This window comes from Dromiciops gliroides, chromosome 2, assembly GCF_019393635.1.
Source record: "Dromiciops gliroides isolate mDroGli1 chromosome 2, mDroGli1.pri, whole genome shotgun sequence".
Taxonomy (NCBI): Eukaryota; Metazoa; Chordata; class Mammalia; order Microbiotheria; family Microbiotheriidae; genus Dromiciops; species Dromiciops gliroides.
In genome coordinates, this window is record NC_057862.1 from 596,813,445 (window position 1) to 596,831,226 (window position 17,782).

General features: G+C 34.7%; 1 pseudogene; it reads right to left on the minus strand.

The window, feature by feature from the left end:
* Positions 1 to 6,970: 6,970 nt before the first annotated feature.
* On the minus strand, positions 6,971 to 8,585 carry LOC122739355 (annotated as a pseudogene).
* Between the last annotated feature and the right edge of the window lie 9,197 nt (positions 8,586 to 17,782).

Here is a 17,782-nt window from a genome sequence, read left to right on the forward strand (position 1 = left end):
CTTCTAGTTTTATTTATTAATGCAATGGTTTTCTTACTTTCAATTTTATATCTCTCCAGTGGTTTTTTGCATTTCCAATTTGGTGATTAGTTGGGGATTTTTAATTTGTTAATTTTCTGGTTTTGTTTTCTTTTGTTTTTTGCTTGCCCAAATCATTGATCTGCTTTTTCTCAATTTTATTGATGTAAGCAGTTAGGAATATAAAATTTCCCTTAAGAACTATTGTAGTTGTATCCCATAAATATTGATATGTTGTCTCATCATTGCCATTTTCTTCAATGAAATCATTGTTTCTATGATTTGTTCTTTGACCTGCTTGATTTTTTAAGGATCAGATTATTTAATTTCCAATTGGTTTTTAATTTCTCTTTCAATTATACATTATTGAACAATTCAATTTTTATTGCATTATGATCTAAAAAGGATGTATTTACTATTTCTGCATATGGTTGTAAGGTTTTTATGCCCTAATACATAGTCAATGTTCCTGTTGGTCCCATGTACTGCTGAGGAGAAGGCATATTCCTTCCTATTCCCATTCAATTTTCTGCAGAGATCTATCATATCTAACTTTCCAAGAATTTTATTCATTTCCTTAACTTCTTTCCTGTTTATTTTTTGGTTAGATTTATCCAATTCTAAGAGGGGAAGGTTAAGGTTCTCCCACTAGGATAGTTTTATTATCTATTTCCTCCTGTAACTCATTCAATTTCTCCGTCACAAGCCATAATTGTTTTTAGTTCCTCTTTCTTAAGTTTTTCTTTTTTTTGTCTGTTTTCTTTCAAAACCTGACTAATGTGGAAATGTTTTGCATTACTACACATGTATAACTTATGTTAAATTGCCTGTGTTCTTAAGGTGGGGTGGGTCTGGAAGGAGGAAGAGAATTTGGAACACAAAGATTTAAAAATTGACATTAATAATTGTTTTACATGTAATTTGGGGGAAAATAAGAAAACCAGGCAAGGATAAAGGTAGCATACAGATACTAGCTGGTCCTTTTGAAGCTGGGCACTCTGTCATATTCCTCTTCTCTCCCCCACCCCTAATTTCCACACTCTTAAATTTATTTCCAATCTTAGTTCTTTTTATTATTTTTTCAACTCTTCCTGCTAAAAGTTGATCACTGTAAAGTCATGAAAAGTGTAAGTCCATTCACAGACTAAGCATTTGTGATATTCTGAAGACTTCCAGTGGCTGGTTAAGAAATGAGGGATTTGCTTGATCAGAAAGTTCACTTTTATGGAAAGCTAAAACTGTTTTCATGGAGACTTTCATTGCTCATCCCCATATAATCATTGGCAGTGGAGAGGCAAAAAGGGGAAGAGGATGAGGCACAGATTCTACCAGTTTTTCCTGTTCAGTTTATTAAGTAAACAGTAAGATCCCAAAGCAATTTGGATCCCAGGCTGTGGAAATGAGTAAGCAAGGAACCAAAGACCAAACTTCTGTTCAAAGATGCTTAATAGCAGCAGCAAGCAGCAAATCTGTTTTGCATCTAACTCATTTCTCTCTGTGCATCAGGGAATCAGAAAATGAACACTCTGTCTCAAGTCATTGGCCAGGAAATATTCACAAAGGCTTTCTCCATAGGAATCAAAATATTAAATATTTTAAAAATAGGTTACTAAGCTAAAGCAAGCTTGCACATGGGATTACATGGCAAACATAGTTGAAAAGTGAGAATTTGAAATATCTTGGGACTGCCATCCAATTATCACTGAAATAATTCAGCCTTTCCAAGAAGCTTCACCTGCTTGCTGCAGAAAGATTTCTGGATTTTCACCACCCAGGGGATCATTTTGCTTGGCAACTACCCTGCCTATATCCTGTTGCCTTTAATTCTGGTGTCCCAGCCTTTTTGTCAGTATGGTGTCTTGTGGGCAGGAAGATGTCAGGGACTGTCTTCTTTTCCTTTTCTGAAAACTAAATTCTTTAATTGCTGCATTCAAAATGTTCAACACTTAGGTAATATAAGTGTCTTAATCACCTTGAAAATGAAAGTCATTGTCATGTGGGAGACCCTGTTTCAAATTCTCATTTAGCTGATAACTAGTATAGCTGTGTAATGTTGAGCTAGTTACAGAATCAAACTGGATTTTGACATTAGAATGCAACTCTGGGGTCAGCTAGTCCTACTGATATAGAATCCTGAAAAGAAACCCTCTACAACATCCTTGACAAGTGATTATCTGACCTTTGTATAAAGGCTTCCAGGCTTAGGCTACTACTTCTGGAATTATTTCACTTTGGGATTGCTTTATTTGTGGGGAGGTTGCTCCCCAAACATCTGGCCTAAAAGTATCTTGTAACAATTTCCATTGACTGTGTCTAGTACCTAAACCCCTTCACAGAAGAAAGACCTTTAAAAACATGAAGATTGATATGCATTTCTCCCATGAGTCTTCTCATCTGTAGGATAAAAATCCCCTAATCTTTCTATTGATACTCATACAACAAGATCAAAAATATGGTGAATAACAAAACTTTTAGCTAAACCCAGATCCTCTTTATATTTATCTATATAACATATGTATACATGCACATATGTATACATATAATATACACATGTGTGTGCAAAAGGTAAACTTATAGAACTTACTCATGGTTGACTCTCAATGACTAGCATCGTGATCTTATACATATGAGAGAGACTGAAAGAGAAAGACACAGAGAGGCAGAGAAAGACAGAGTCAAGTCCATGGACACCAAGAACCTCTGATTTAATATTTGTTATTCTCCTTTCTACTTCTAACATTCTGTGATTCTGTAGCACATGAAACTCCTGAATGAAGATGGGCTATTTATCCTAGGGAGATGGAGGAAAAAAACATGTTTAAACATATCACTTTGCTAATTGAAAAATTGGAAAGAGACCTAATGTCCACTGAGAGGCAAGAGCATAGTGAGAACTGCACTTTATTTATCTTTAAAAATCAAGTTACTTTGGGGATATAGATGAGATGTTGAATCTAACAGAGTACAATTTATTTTTATTCCGTGGTCTAAGAGAAAGATTGGAGTTCAACTTCACCAAAGACCTCAAATTACTTGAAAGATTCAAAGAAAAGAGGATCACATTAAACTATCTGCTTTGAAATTTTAGCTATTGTCAATTTTCAATATTATTCAATATTTTTCTTTTAAAATATTGTTGTCATTATTTGTCTGAATCTATGATTTTCTTTATGATAAAGTGGAAATTACCTCAACCAATGGAGAAGAACAACTGCTCTATAGGTTATAGGATAAGAGTTGACTTGGAACAGTAAGAGAACAAATAACTTATTCCTATTATCAATGTATCAGGAGCAGGACTTGAAAGCAGGTCATCTTGACTTTGCTATCCTTCTATTCACTACTCCATGTGGACTCTCACTTGTATATATTAGTATATCAAAGACATTTGTAAATTTCATCTTATAAATGTTAGAGGAAGAAAGGGCCTTAGGGATAATCATTCTAACCTCCTAATTTTACATATGAGGTTGGGCCTACATTGATTATCCTAATGCCTTCCAAAAATGTGATTATCTTTGTTAAGAATAGTTCTTTAATCAATCAAAACCAAATATTACAGGTCCTATAGAACTTTTTGAATCATTTCACGTCTTTTCAATAGAGACTTGATCATGCTCTAACAATTTTGTATAAAAGTAAGGAGCCATCACAAAACTTGGGCAGCTAGATGGCACTGAGCATGTAGTGAGGGACACTCATATTCCTGAGTTCAAATCTGGTTTCATATACTTACTAGCTATGTGACCCTGGGAAAGTCACTTAACCCTGTTTACCTCAATTTCCACATCTTCCAAATGAACCGGAGAAAGAAATGACAAAGCAATTTAGTATCTTTGTGAAGAACCCCAAAGGGGGTCATGAAGTGTCAGACATGACAGGAAAAACTGAACAATAAAATCACAATACTAGAGAACAATTTAGAGAGTGTGGAAGAAGAGAAGAATGAGCAAGGTCATTCATAGAAGAGAAAACAACTAATCCTCAACTAATGAAATGAGAGAGTAGATATGAGGAAGGGACATTGGTCTCTACAGGCATCTTGGAACGGTAGCACTGGACTGATGTCAATAATATGCTAAGCTACACAAGGACTGAGAGAAGACTTAGTAAAATGCTTACTCTTTCCCCAACCTCCCTTTTCTTTCACCCCCTGCTTAACAATCCAAAAACACTATGATTACCATTCCATTACTAGAACATTTTCAATATCTCAAATTTTAACTCAACCACAAAGGGTCTGGGGATGAAGTAGAGAGAAATAAATGTAAATTTAGGCAGCAAATACAATCTTTGTTGGAAACATCAGGGATTTTGCTCACTGGTATCTTGGAGTGATTGTGACTGAACTTATTATTTTATGCCTAAAGGCACAAAGGAAACTACATGAAACTTAAGGGTTATTAATATTGCCCCAAGCATTAAAATGAGGTAATTGTAACAGAATATAAAAGATGGGGAATCTAAGGCCCATGGTTATATGATTTACCTAAAGGTACAATTATAATAAATAGTAGAACCAAGATTCATGTCCAAATTTTCTGACTCCTGAATCACAGTGCCATAATGTTCCTTTCATTGTTCTGTGAAATTAATAAGACTACCTTTTAATGTGTGTCTTTTCATAATTATAAATTTAGACTTTTGAGCCTAATAGCACCTCTTCTCTGGATTCATTCATATAATTTAGCTTTAGTTGTGGGGAAGCCTGGCTTATAATGATGGTGAGTAGGCTCTATTTTCTCTGATTCTTACATTTGTTAATTTCTCACCCTTACTCCTCAGGAGCATGTTATTTAAATCTTAGACTTTAACTCATGCACATATATACATATATACACACACATATACACACATATGTGTGTACATATATGTATATATATATACATATATAATTAAAAACTATTATTATATTTCTTTTCTGAGAAGTAGATAAATGAAGATTGTCAAAAGAAGAAAAAAAAGCATGGCCTAATAGATAAAGAGATGGCCTTGAAGACAGAAAAACCTGAATCCCTCCTATCACATATACTAGCTTTATAACACTGAGAAAGTCTATGTTTCAACTATATAGGCAATTCTTTTAGACTTTGAGTTGTAGATAAATTATTACCTTGAATTGGTAACAGTTTTCTCACTTAAAAACTCTAAATACCAATGAAATTACAAGTCCTAGAACATAACCTATTTTGTGGGATCACCAAGTAAACATGATGACATTTTGCCCTTACACTACACTGTCTGAAGAAATCCTATGATTTTCTTATCTGATAAAAAAACTACCTTTATTATTAGTCATGTTGATCTGATGGGTATGTGAACCTCTTCAACGCACAATCATAGGATTATTCATTCAGAATCTGATGGAATTACAGAAGTCATTCAGTCTGAACGCTTCATTTTACAGAAAAGTAAACTAAGACAAAATAATTTGCCCAATGTTGCTAAGTTATTATCAAAGCATAGTATTAGTATTACATTAGTATTGTGGTAAAAAAATATGAAAGTTTTTTAACAGTTGGTTAGGATAACTGAAAGATGCCAGTTTTTTTTAAGGACCACCCTTTCAGGGAGGAGACCAACGGCATGAGCTACGCACGCCAGTCCGCCTGCTGCACACGTCAGACTGCCTGCTACGCACTCGACTTCCGGGGTGTGAGCTTAAAAGGCAAGGAGAGAACGGAAGTGGGAGTTTTTTTTCCTGCTCTGCTGGTCTCCTGACTGCACTGCACAGACGGTCTCTCTCTCCCCAAAGGTGGCCTTTTCTTTTGGTGAGTTTTATACGGAATATAGACTAAGCTTAAACTTAAGACGATTTGTATTGTGTTTCTACTTTCCTATCCTTCTAATCAACATCACCTTGTGACTACTATACAATAAATGGTCTATCTAGAAAACCAGAAGCTTCTTCCATTTACTAGTCTGGGAGATAAATTAAGGGAAAAGTTAAGTAGGGTAGATTTATGATCTAATATCCAATTTTAAATCTCACAGTATATAGACTCAGATCCCCGACTATAATCATAACACTATCTACTATGCCATGTAGCTATCCAGCCTAGATATATCTTGAAATTGATTCTTAACTGAATAGTCAGGAAAGAAAACAGAAGATGCAAAAGGTAGTCAGGATCCAAATGCAAGTTCACAAGTTCAGTCAATATTTTGTGTGAAATTAGCCTTGTGGTAACAAGGTGGGGAAGCACTAGGTAATCTCCCACATCTCACTGGAAGTCTTATAGATATATGATTTCATCTGGAGGATTCAAAAAGAGTTCAAATGGAAACTATTTCTAATACTACTATGCAGCAGTCTATATACATGTAGCTATCATGGGGCAAGAGATGACAAATGGACCACTCTAGGTTGTCTGGGTCATACAAAGCCTGGAAATTTGTCTTCCCCAAGTGAAAGATTGCTGAGCCAACACATATGGTCAGTCAGAACCAGGAACCGTAACTTCCATTAAATGTAATTTTGGATGTTCCATCATCATTCCATTTCATGGAAAAAAAATGTTTCATTGAATATCCCTTACATAATTCTCTCCTATCCATAATCTTATTGGTTCTGAAAATACCTCTGGGAAACAGAGGGCTAGTATAAATATTCTCATGGTATAAATAAGGAACTGTAGCTTCAGAGAAGTTGAATGATGTTTTTTCAATGTCACACGATGAGGAAAAGATAGAGCTTGGATTAGAACTAAAATTTTCCAGGATACTTTTTAGTATTTTTAAAAAAAGATACCAGCTGATTCACAAGTGCTCCTAGTGCTATCAATATTTTAGCGAAGGTAAATATGGAGTCATTTGTTCATTCAAGAAGTAACTGAATACCTCTTTTAGCAATAGGTTTAGCAATTTGCCAATAATTGGGGGAGGGGAGATATAACATAATGAATAAGACATTAATATATAAGATAATGTGGGATTAAGTACAAATATGAAATTTTTTTTGGCTCTTTTCAGTTTATTACATGAACGAGTTACACTAGTCCAAGTTAAACAGCGGACCCCAAATGGTTAAATGATACAAGCTGTGAGGTTTTTAAACTTGTGACAAGGGACAGAAGGGAATTTTTCTACTCATTGCAAGGAAATCCTCACTTAAGCTTCAGTGAGCCACAAGCACTTAAAACCCATGAACCTTCAGCTGGTCCTCCTTAGCCAGTCCAGTCTCGACGAGGACTGGCATACGTTCTTGCGCTGGTCACCCTGTAGCTGAATTACTTCTCCATATTCTGGATGCTCAATTATAGTACCATTGCAGGCAAATTTCTTCTTGAATTCCTTCACTAGTTTCTTTTTATCGTAATCATCAGCGATCCCCTGGACAGTAGTGAGGGACTTCCTGCCGTTTCTCTGTTGAATTCTTATATAGATATAATCCTCAGTCACAGCAGGAAGCAGGTCATCACCCTTACTTGCATCAGCAAAGGGGTCGAAAGAGCGGAGGTTCTGAATAGGTTCCACCTGAGTCCTCGGCGGTGGCTTAGTGATGGGGGCCTGAAAAATTTAGATAAAAGGTGCTAATAACCTATAGCGGAAAGGGTTTTATTTGGGTAGTGTTCAAAATAGATCTTGTGGAAGAGAAATATGGGAATGAAAAAAAAGTAATTGTTAGAAGATGTGTTTTGTATTCTTCATTGGAAAGGATTATGATTATGATTATGACTATTCATACATAGAGAGTTCATTCTCTGAAAAGACAAAAAAGAACCCAATCATAGTTAAGGCTTTACCCTACTATGCAAAAATGGAATAACATAAAACAAGTCAAGTGAACAAGCATTTTTTTTTTTTTTGGTGGGGCAATGGGGGTTAAGTGACTTGCCCAGGGTCACACAGCTAGTAAGTGTCAAGTGTCTGAGGCCGGATTTGAACTCAAGTACTCCTGAATCCAGGGCCGATGCTTTATCCACTGTGCCACCTAGCTGCCCCGAACAAGCATTTTTAAAGTGCCAATCACCATGCTAATTTTTGAGAATATTTTAAAAAAAGCTAAACAAAATCAAAATAAAACATCAAGCAACATAAAAAAAACTGCCTGCTCCCAATAATTTCATGGTCTGATTGGGAAGACAACATGCAAACAATTGTATTCAAAAAAGATACATAGAGTATAAATGGTATATGGCAATGTCAGCAAATAGAAGAGACATGAATATGAAAAAAAATTCAAAGGCAAAATTGACTAGACATGGAAATTGATTTACTAAAGTTGGTGACAGTGAGACAAGATTGTGATAAAGACAATTTATTGGATTTGTTTTATTGTAGTACCTAAAAGGTTAAAAAAAGAACTATATTGTTGAATATTACTTTTACTATATTATCTATAATTTCAAAGTATTAAGTAGAGCAGTAATTCACAAACTTTTTGGTTTTGGGACCCCTTTGCACTTTAATGTTGCTGATGATTCACCTAAGACTTTTGTTTGTGTATGTTATTTTTATTAATAATAAACATATCAGAAAAGTGAAGTGTCTTAGTATTATTGTGAAATTAGTATTATTATTAAATTTACCTTGTGGGTTCCAAGAAAGAGTCTTGGGGATGCCATGATTCCCAGGAACATACTATGAAAGATACTAAGGTGGAGGATAGCAGATATTTAGAAGTTCTCTAACCCCTTACTCTTAAAGGGCATGAAACATGTGGATGTTATTAACAAATGAGTAATTTACTTTAATGAACAGTTATATATCTTTTCTCTAGGCAGCTTCAACACTTTCATTATCTGTGAAAAGTTCCCTAACATTGATATCCGTAGGGTTTTCATTTTCTTCTGTAGGCTTTTGGTTTCCTTGGTTTAAAATTAATAAGGGATATTCATTTTCTCTCTAGTTGCCCAGAGCTATGGCTTCATTCTAAAATGTAAAATTACTGAACCTGCCATAGAAGACTTAAATTCTAGTTTCAGTTCTGATATTTGCTAACTGTATGATACTGCACAAGTTATATTATTTCTTTGAGCCCCAGTTTCCCCATATATAAAATAATTGCAATAATACTTTACTTCCCATGTTGGCCTGAGTCTTGTTTTGGGATAGATATAATACATGAGAAGGTAAGCTAGGTGGTTCAGTGGATAGAGTGTTGGGCCTGGAGTCAGGAAGACTCATTTTCATAAGGTCAAATCTTACCTCAGACACTTATTAACTATGTGATACTGGACAAGTCACTTAACCCATTTGCCTCAGTTTCCTCATCTATAAAATGAGCTAGGGAAGGAAATGGCAAACTTCTCAAGTATCTTTGCTGAGAAAACCTTAAATGGGGTCATGAAGAGCTAGCTATGACTGAAATTATTCAAAAACAATATATGGGAATGTGTTTTATGACCAGAACTACAGAATAGATGTTCAATAATTGTTGAATAAAGGTTTATTGAAATATTAATTATGATGATGATTAAAGTCTGACCCTGTGATTTCATCAGTATTGAGAACTCCTGATTTGTAGTGTCCCTTCAATAATGCTGATCATCAATGTAACTTATTTTTAAAATATTCTTAGATAGGTACAAAGGTCATGGAGAGTAAAATGATTTGTCCATGATCACAGAGCAAATGTATTTATGTCAAAGGCAAGACTTCAATCTAGTGCTTTTTAGCTCTAAGGTGGTCCCTCTTTCTATTATATCATAGAACTCCTCAATGTGTTATTATTATTATTATCATGATTACCATTACAATTATTAATAAATGAATTTTGTAAAAATATATGTAAAGCAAGATAGGTAGTATGTATGAAGTTGAATTCATTGATTTAATCGTATTACTTTTATAATACTAAATATTAAGGAATATATACATATGTATATAGACGTACATACACTTAGACATGCATACACATCCATACATTTATATTTCCTTCTCAAAGTGTCATTTTATTCACTGTATGAGAATCTTATTATCCATCTTGCTCTTCTCCATGGATTTGATTGTCATTGTTGAATGCATGCTTTTTGAATATGCAGCTTTATGAAATGAAATTCTTTTAGTGATTGAACTATTGCCCTTCATTAATATAGTCACTTGATGAATGTGTAATTTGTTTGTAGTGCTATGGAACCATCCATTCTAACTTTCCTGAGGAAATGTCTATGCATTTTTGTTTTTCTATTTCTGGACCTCGTTTATTAAGAAATAAAATGAAAAATTCCAAATTCAAAAGTCCATTGTGAAATGGCTACATACAAGGTTATACATTTAGAATAAAGAAAGTAAATAACAGATGAACTGTTGTAGCTTCAATAACCTGAAATGAGTATTCACATTAAGAATTCCTGAAAAAGACTATCACTTTGCTGTGAGATAATCTTCTGATGACTTCTCTTTTATCTTTCAATTTTCTATATTTGACTGGAAGCAAACCTTGACTTTTGAAAGCATGCTTTTATGAAAAAGTCATATTATTGTCCATAAGGACTATATTTAATTTTTAAGTAAATTTTCCCTTGTTATTGTTCAGTCAGTCAGCTTTATCCAACTCTTTGTGACTTCATGAACCCTACTTTCCACGGGGCTTTCTTGGCAAGGATAACAAATCACCAGTGAATTAAGGCAAAAAGAGGTTAAGTGACTTTTCCAGGGTAACACAGCTAGTAAATGTCTAAGACCAGATTTGAACTCAGGTCTTTTTAACTCCAGGTCTAGGACTTTATCCATTGAGCCAACTAGCTGCCCTTATTTCTGTTACAGTATGCTTAAAGTCTGATAAAAATATTTTTTTATTGTTTTTAACCATTACTCTAAATTTAGAATAAGGAACACAATATTAATGCGAGGTTTCATAATAAAGCTATGGAGTCTCTGTTTATTTACTATTTGGGGAACGAGTTTAAAAATACGAGAGGACACCAAGTAGTGCTCAGTTTCCTAACCCATGTAAAGTCAGATCAACAATTAAAGAATTAGGATGTAGGTACCAATATAAATACTGTGAACAAATGATGAGTTTGAAAGGAATATGTGGAAAGACTACAAAATAATAATCTTTTTCTTTTTTTTTCTTTTTGAGTGAGGCAATTGGGCTTAAGTGACTTGCCTAGGGTCACACAGCTAGTAAGTGTTAAGTGTCTGAGGCCGGATTTGAACTCAGGTCCTGCTGAATCCAGGGCCAGTGCTCTATCCACTGCACCACATAGCTGCCCCGATCTTTTTCAATTTTTAGAAAAAATATATTTTCAATTGACACTTTAAAAATAAATTACAGGGCAGCTAGATGGCACAGTGGATAGAGCACCGGCCCAGGAGTCAGGAGTACCTGAGTTCAAATCTGGCCTCAGACACTTAACACTTACTAGCTGTGTGACCCTGGGCAAGTCACTTAACCCCAATTGCCTCACTAAAATAAATAAATAAATAAATAAACAAACAAAAAAACCCCAAATAAATAAATAAATAAATAACACTTAAAATTTAACTTCATTTTAATTCCTCCTTTTCAGTTGTTCTTTTCAATATCATAGACTTAGAGCTTTAGGTTTCTCTGGGTGCCAAGTCACATGCTTTCTTACCAGGGCAGAGCTCTGATTCTAAAAATATTCTTTAGCAAATTTTTTGGTTGGTAGTCATACATCTATTAGTCAAAACAAGTTTTACAACTGGTAGAATAGTCAGTCATCTGTACTGCTAAAGTGTGATTATTTCTTTCCCATGCACATGACAATAGGAACAAATATCACTTTCCTGTTTTATTTTCAAGTACTATCATTGGCCATCTAATATAATTATTATTTTTAAAATATATTTTTGTTATTTGGTTATTTTTATTTATTTAGAATTTTTCCTGAGTTACATATAAAAACAAATTTACCATTGATTTTTTTGCACATTCTTTTTTTTTTATAAAGTATTTTTTCCGTTATATGTAAAGATAGTTCTCAACTTTTGCTAATAAAAGCTTTCCAATTTCAGATTTTTCTCCCACCCTCCCCTCCCTTGCTCCTCCCCTAGACAGCAGGTAATCTGATATAGGTTATATATATACATAAATATATATATATGGGTGTGTGTGTATATAAATAATAACATTAAACATATTTCTGCATTAGTCATGTTATAAGAGAAAAATCAGAGCAATGACAAAAAAACCTCAAAATAGAAAAACAACAGCAGCAAAAACAAAAGAAATAGTGTGGTTCAATCAGCATCTATACTCCACAGTTCTTTTTTTTTTTTTTTCCTAGATTTGGAGATCCTCTTCTATCATGAGTTACCTGGAACTTTTCTGTACCATTGCATTGGTGAGAAGAATATAGTCCATCACAGTAGATCAACCCTCAATGTTGATGATACTGTGTACAATGTTCTTCTGGTTCTGCTCATCTCACTCATCATCAGCCCACGCAAGACCCTCCAGGTTTCTCTGAACTCCTCCTGCTCATCATTTCTTACAGCACAATAGTATTCTATTGTATTCATATACCACAACTTGTCCAGCCATTCCCCAATTGATGGGCATCCCCTCAAATTCCAATTCCTTGCCACCACATAAAGAGCAGCTATAAATATTTTTGTACATGTGGGTCCCTTTCCCCTTTCCATGATTTCTTTGGGAAAAGACCCAAAAGGGGTATTGCTGGGACAAAGGGTACGCACAGCTTTATCACCCTTTGGGCATAATTCCAAATTGCTCTCCAGAATGGTTGGATCAGTTCACAGCTCCACCAACAATGCATTAGTGTTCCAATTTTCCCACAGCTTCTCCAACATTTATTATTTTCCTTTTTTGTCATTTTAGCCAATCTGATAGGTGTCAGGTGCTACCTCAGAATTGTTTTAATTTGCATCTCTCTAATCATTAGAGATTTAGAGCCTTTTTTCATATGGGAATAGAGAGCTTTGATTTCTTCATCAGAAAACTGCCTGTTCATATCCTTTGACTATTTCTCAATTGGGGAATGACTTGGATTCTTATAAACTTGATTTAGTTACCTATATATTTTAGAGATGAGACCTTTATCAGAAGTACTGGCCATAAAAATTGTTTCCCAGCTTTCTGCCTCTCTTCTAATTTTGGATGCATTGCTTCTGTTTGTACAAAATTTTTTTAATTTAATGTAATCAAAACTATCCATTTTGCATTTTGTAATATACTCTATCTCTTGTTTGGTCATAAACTATATTCCTTTCCAAAGATCTGATATGTAGACCATTCCTTTCTCTCCTAATTTGCCTATGGTATCACTGCTTATGTCTAAATCATGTATCCATTTTGACCTTATTTTAATATAAGGTGTAAGATGTTGGTCTGTGCCTAATTTCTGCCATACTATCTTTCACTTTTCCCAGTGGTTTTTGTTGAATACTGAGTTCCTATCCCAGAATCTGGAATCTTTGGGTTTATCAAACACTACATTACTAATGTCATTTACTACTATGTTTCCTGTGCCTAGCCTATTCCATTGATCCTCCACTCTATTTCTTAGCCAGTACCAGATAGTTTTGATGACTGCCGCTTTATAATAAAGCTCCAGGTTTGGTAACGCTAACCCACCTTCCTGTGAATTTTTTTTCATTATTTCCCTTGATATTCTTGATTTTTTGTTTTTCCAGATGAATTTTGTTATTATTTTTTCTAGCTCTATAAAATAATTTTTAGGTATTCTGATGGGTATGGCACTGAATAAGTCAATTAATTTAGGTAGTATTGTCATGTTTATTATATTAGCTCTGCCTATCCATGAGCAATTGATCTCTTTCCAATTATTTAGATCTGATTTGATTTGTGTGAAGAGTGTTTGGTAGTTGTGTTCATAGAGTTCCTGGGTTTGTCTTGGCAAGAAGACTCCCAAGTATTTTATATTGTCTACCATTACTTTAAATGGGTTTTCTCTTTCTGTCTCTTGCTGCTGGACTTTGTTGGTCATGTATAGAAATGCTGATGATTTATGTGGATTTATTTTATATCCTGCCCCTTTGAAAAAGTTGTTAATTGTTTAAGTAATTTTTGAGTTGATTCTCTAGGATTCTTTAAGTATACCATCATATCATCTGCAAAGAGTGATAGTTTTGTTTTCTCCTTGCCTACTCTAATTCCTTTAATTCCTTTTGCTTCTCTGATTGTTAAAGCTAACATTTCTAGGACAATATTAAATAATAGGGGTGATAATGGACATCCCTGTTTCACCCCTGCTCTTATTGGGAGGGCCTCTAATTTATCTACTTTGCATATAATACTTGCTGATGTTTTTAGGTAGATACAGTTTATAATTTTAAGGAAAGCTCCACCTATTCTTAAACTCTCTAGTGTTTTTATTAGGAATGGTTGCTGTATTTTGTCAAAAGCTTTCTCTGCATCTATTGAGATAATTATATTATTTTGGATGGTTTTCTTATTGATGTGGTTGATTATGTTAATAGTTTTCCTAATGTTGAACCAGCCCTGCATTCCTGGTATAAATCCCACCTGGTCATAGTGTATTATCCTGGTGATCACTTGCTATAATCTCCTTGCTAATATCTTATTTAAGATTTTAGGATCAATATTCATTAGGGAAATTGGTCTTTAATTTTCTTTCTCTGTTTTGGCTTTGCCTGGTTTTGTTATCACCACCATATTTGTGTCATCAAGCAAATTTGGTAGAACTTCTTCACCTATTTTTTCAAATAATTTGTATAATATTGGAATTAATTGTTCTTTAAATGTTTGGTAAAATTCACCCATAAACCCATCTGGCCCTGTGGATTTTTTCTTAGGGAGTTCATTAATGACTTGTTCAATTTCTTTTTCTAATATGGGTTTATTTAAGGATTTTATTTCCTCTTCAGTTAACCTGGGCAGTTTGTATTTTGGTAAATATTCATCCATTTTATTTAGATTGTCAAATTTATTGGCATACAGTTGGGCAAATAATTCCTAATTATTGATTTAATTTCCACTTCATTTGTGGTAACATCACCCTTTTCATTTTTGATACTGGTAATCTCGTTTTCTTCTTTCTTTTTTTAAATCAAATTAACCAATATTTCATCTATTTTATTGCTTTTTTCATAAAACCAGCTCTTAGTTTTATTGATTAATTCTATATATTTTTTTGCTTTCAATCTTATTAATTTCTCCTTTAATTGTCAGGATCTCTAGTTTAGTATCTAATTGGGGATTTCTAATTTGTTCTTTTTCTAGCTTTTTAAGTTGCATGCCCAATTCATTAATCTCCTCTTTCTCTTTTTTATTCATGTAAGCATATTTGGATCTATAAATTTTCCCCTAAGCACTGCTTTGGCTGCATCCCATAGATTTTCATATGTTGTCTCATTATTGTCCTTCTCTTAGATATAGTTATTGATTGTTTCTATGATTTGTTGTTTGGCCCATTCATTCTTTAGAATGAAATTATTTAGTTTCCAATTGATTTTCATTCTACTTTTCCCTGGCTCTTTCTTACATGTAATTTTTATTGCATCATGATCTGAGAAGGATGCATTTACTATTTCTGTCTTTCTACATTAGACAGTGAATTTTTTGTGCCCTAATACATGGTCAATTTTTGAAAATGTGCAATGTACTGCTGAGAAAAAGGTATATTCCTTTCTATCCCCATTCAATTTTCTCCAGACATCTATCATGTATAACTTTTCTATTATTCTATTCATCTCTTTCACTTCTTTCTTATTTATTTTTTGGCTAGATTTATCTAATTTTGAGAGGGGGAGATTCAGATACCCCACTAGTATAGTATTACTCTCTATTTCCTCTTGTAACTCATTTAACTTCTCCTCTAAGAATCTGGATGCTATACCACTTGGTGCATACATATTTAATATTGATATTACTCCATTATCTATAGTACCTTTTAGCAAGATGTAATTTCCTTCCTTATCTCTTTTAATGAGATCTATTTTTGCCTTTGCTTTGTCTGAGATAAGGATTGCTACCCCTGCTTTTTTTACTTTAGCTGAAGCATAATATATTCTGCTCCAGCCCTTTACCTTTACTCTGCATTGATCTTTCTGCTTCAAATGTGTTTCTTGTAAACAGCATATTGTAGGATTCTGGTTTTTAATCCACTCTGCAATTTGCTTCCATTTTATAGCAGAGTTCATCCCATTCACATTCACAGTTATTATTACTGACTGTCTATTCCCCTCCATTCTATTTACCCCTTTTTTACTTTTCCCCCCTTCTTTCTTCCTATTCTTCCTCACCGACATTTTACTTCTTACCCCTGCCTCCCCCAATCTGCCCTCCCTTTTTATCACCCCCCTCTCTTTTCTTTACCCTTTTTTCCCTTGCTTTTGTCCTCCCTTTTCTCAGTCCTGCCTTTCCCTTCCCCTTTTGCTTCCCTAAAGAATGAGCTAAGTTTTCTTATCCCAATGAACGTATATGTTATTACCTCTTTGAATCAAATATGAGAGTAGGGTTGAAACAATGTTTACTCCTCCTTTCTTTCCCTCTATTGTAATAGGGTTTTTTTTTTCACCTTGTAAAATATTTTTGATGATTAACTTAATTTGGGGTGACTAAAGCTGACTGGAGGACTAATCTGGGGACTTTTGACTGTTTGGCTATCTGACTGCATTTAATTTAATATGGGCCATTTATAAAGTTCCGCCACACTGCTCCACTCCCAAATTGATAAGCAAAATATTATGAAGCCTCTCAACTAAATAATCAAAGCAGAGTTTACTTATGAGATACTATTTAAAATTAAGAATACAGGGAAATAAAATGTGCAACCTGACTGCTTTCCTGTGGTCTCTTTCCACTGTGTCTCTTTCCCATCTGCTGCAATTGGAACTTCTTTAATACAGTAAGGGCCTTAGCTGCCTCCAGCCTCAGGGCATGTTATACTTTCCTTGGTTTGTATTAAGGCATGTAACATTGTCAGCCCTGTCTCTCCTTTTCTGAACTGAACTCTTTCAGTCCTTGTCCAAGCTCCCCTCTAGTCACACCCTCTTTCTTGTCTATCTAGTCCATCCTCCTCTAGTTGGCCCCTCTCCTTAATCTTGTCTCTCTATCTAGTCTGTCCTTGCTCCTTCTTTTTTCTCTTTACTCCCAGGTCTATATATACCTTTTCTTCTCTCTGCTCAAATCTCGGGCTTCCTTTGCCCCCACAGACCAAGCTAATCCGCCAGCCAGGGCTGCGGCTGGTTTGGAGGGGGTGCACTCCCACTTCACATGCCTCAGCACAGGCTCTTTCAGATAGCCCCGCTCAGGTTGGAGGGAGCTGGGGCTTTCCCTCCCCCCCCCCCCAGCTGTCTGACATGGCGTCTTGCACAGCCCACAGGGCTTTTTTGCTCAGCTGAAGCTGAGGAGGAGGGGGAGACACCCTGAGGGCCTAAGGCTTTCTAATCTCAGCATAAAGGTAGGGTCCCCAAATCAAAATAAATTTCCACAACCGCTTCATATTATATAATTCATTCCATTCCACCTCCCCTTTCCTGTCCTCCCCATAGACTCCCTTTTTAACCCCTTAATTTTCTTTGTATCATCATATCAAAGACAATTTATATTTATACCCTCTGTGTAAACTCCTTCTCTCTGCCCAAATACATTTACAATTCTTAAGAGTTATGAGTATTATCCTCCCATGTAGGGATATAAACAGTTTAACCTAATTGAGTAAATGTTTTTCTTCCCTCTGTTTACCTTTTTAAACTTCTCTTGAGTCTTGTATGTTAAGATCGAATTTTCTATTCAGTTCTGGTCTTTTCATCTGGAAAGATTGAAAGTCTCCAATGTCATTGAATGTCCATCTTGTCCTTTGAATGAGAATGATCAGTTTTTCTGGGTAATAGATTCTTGCCT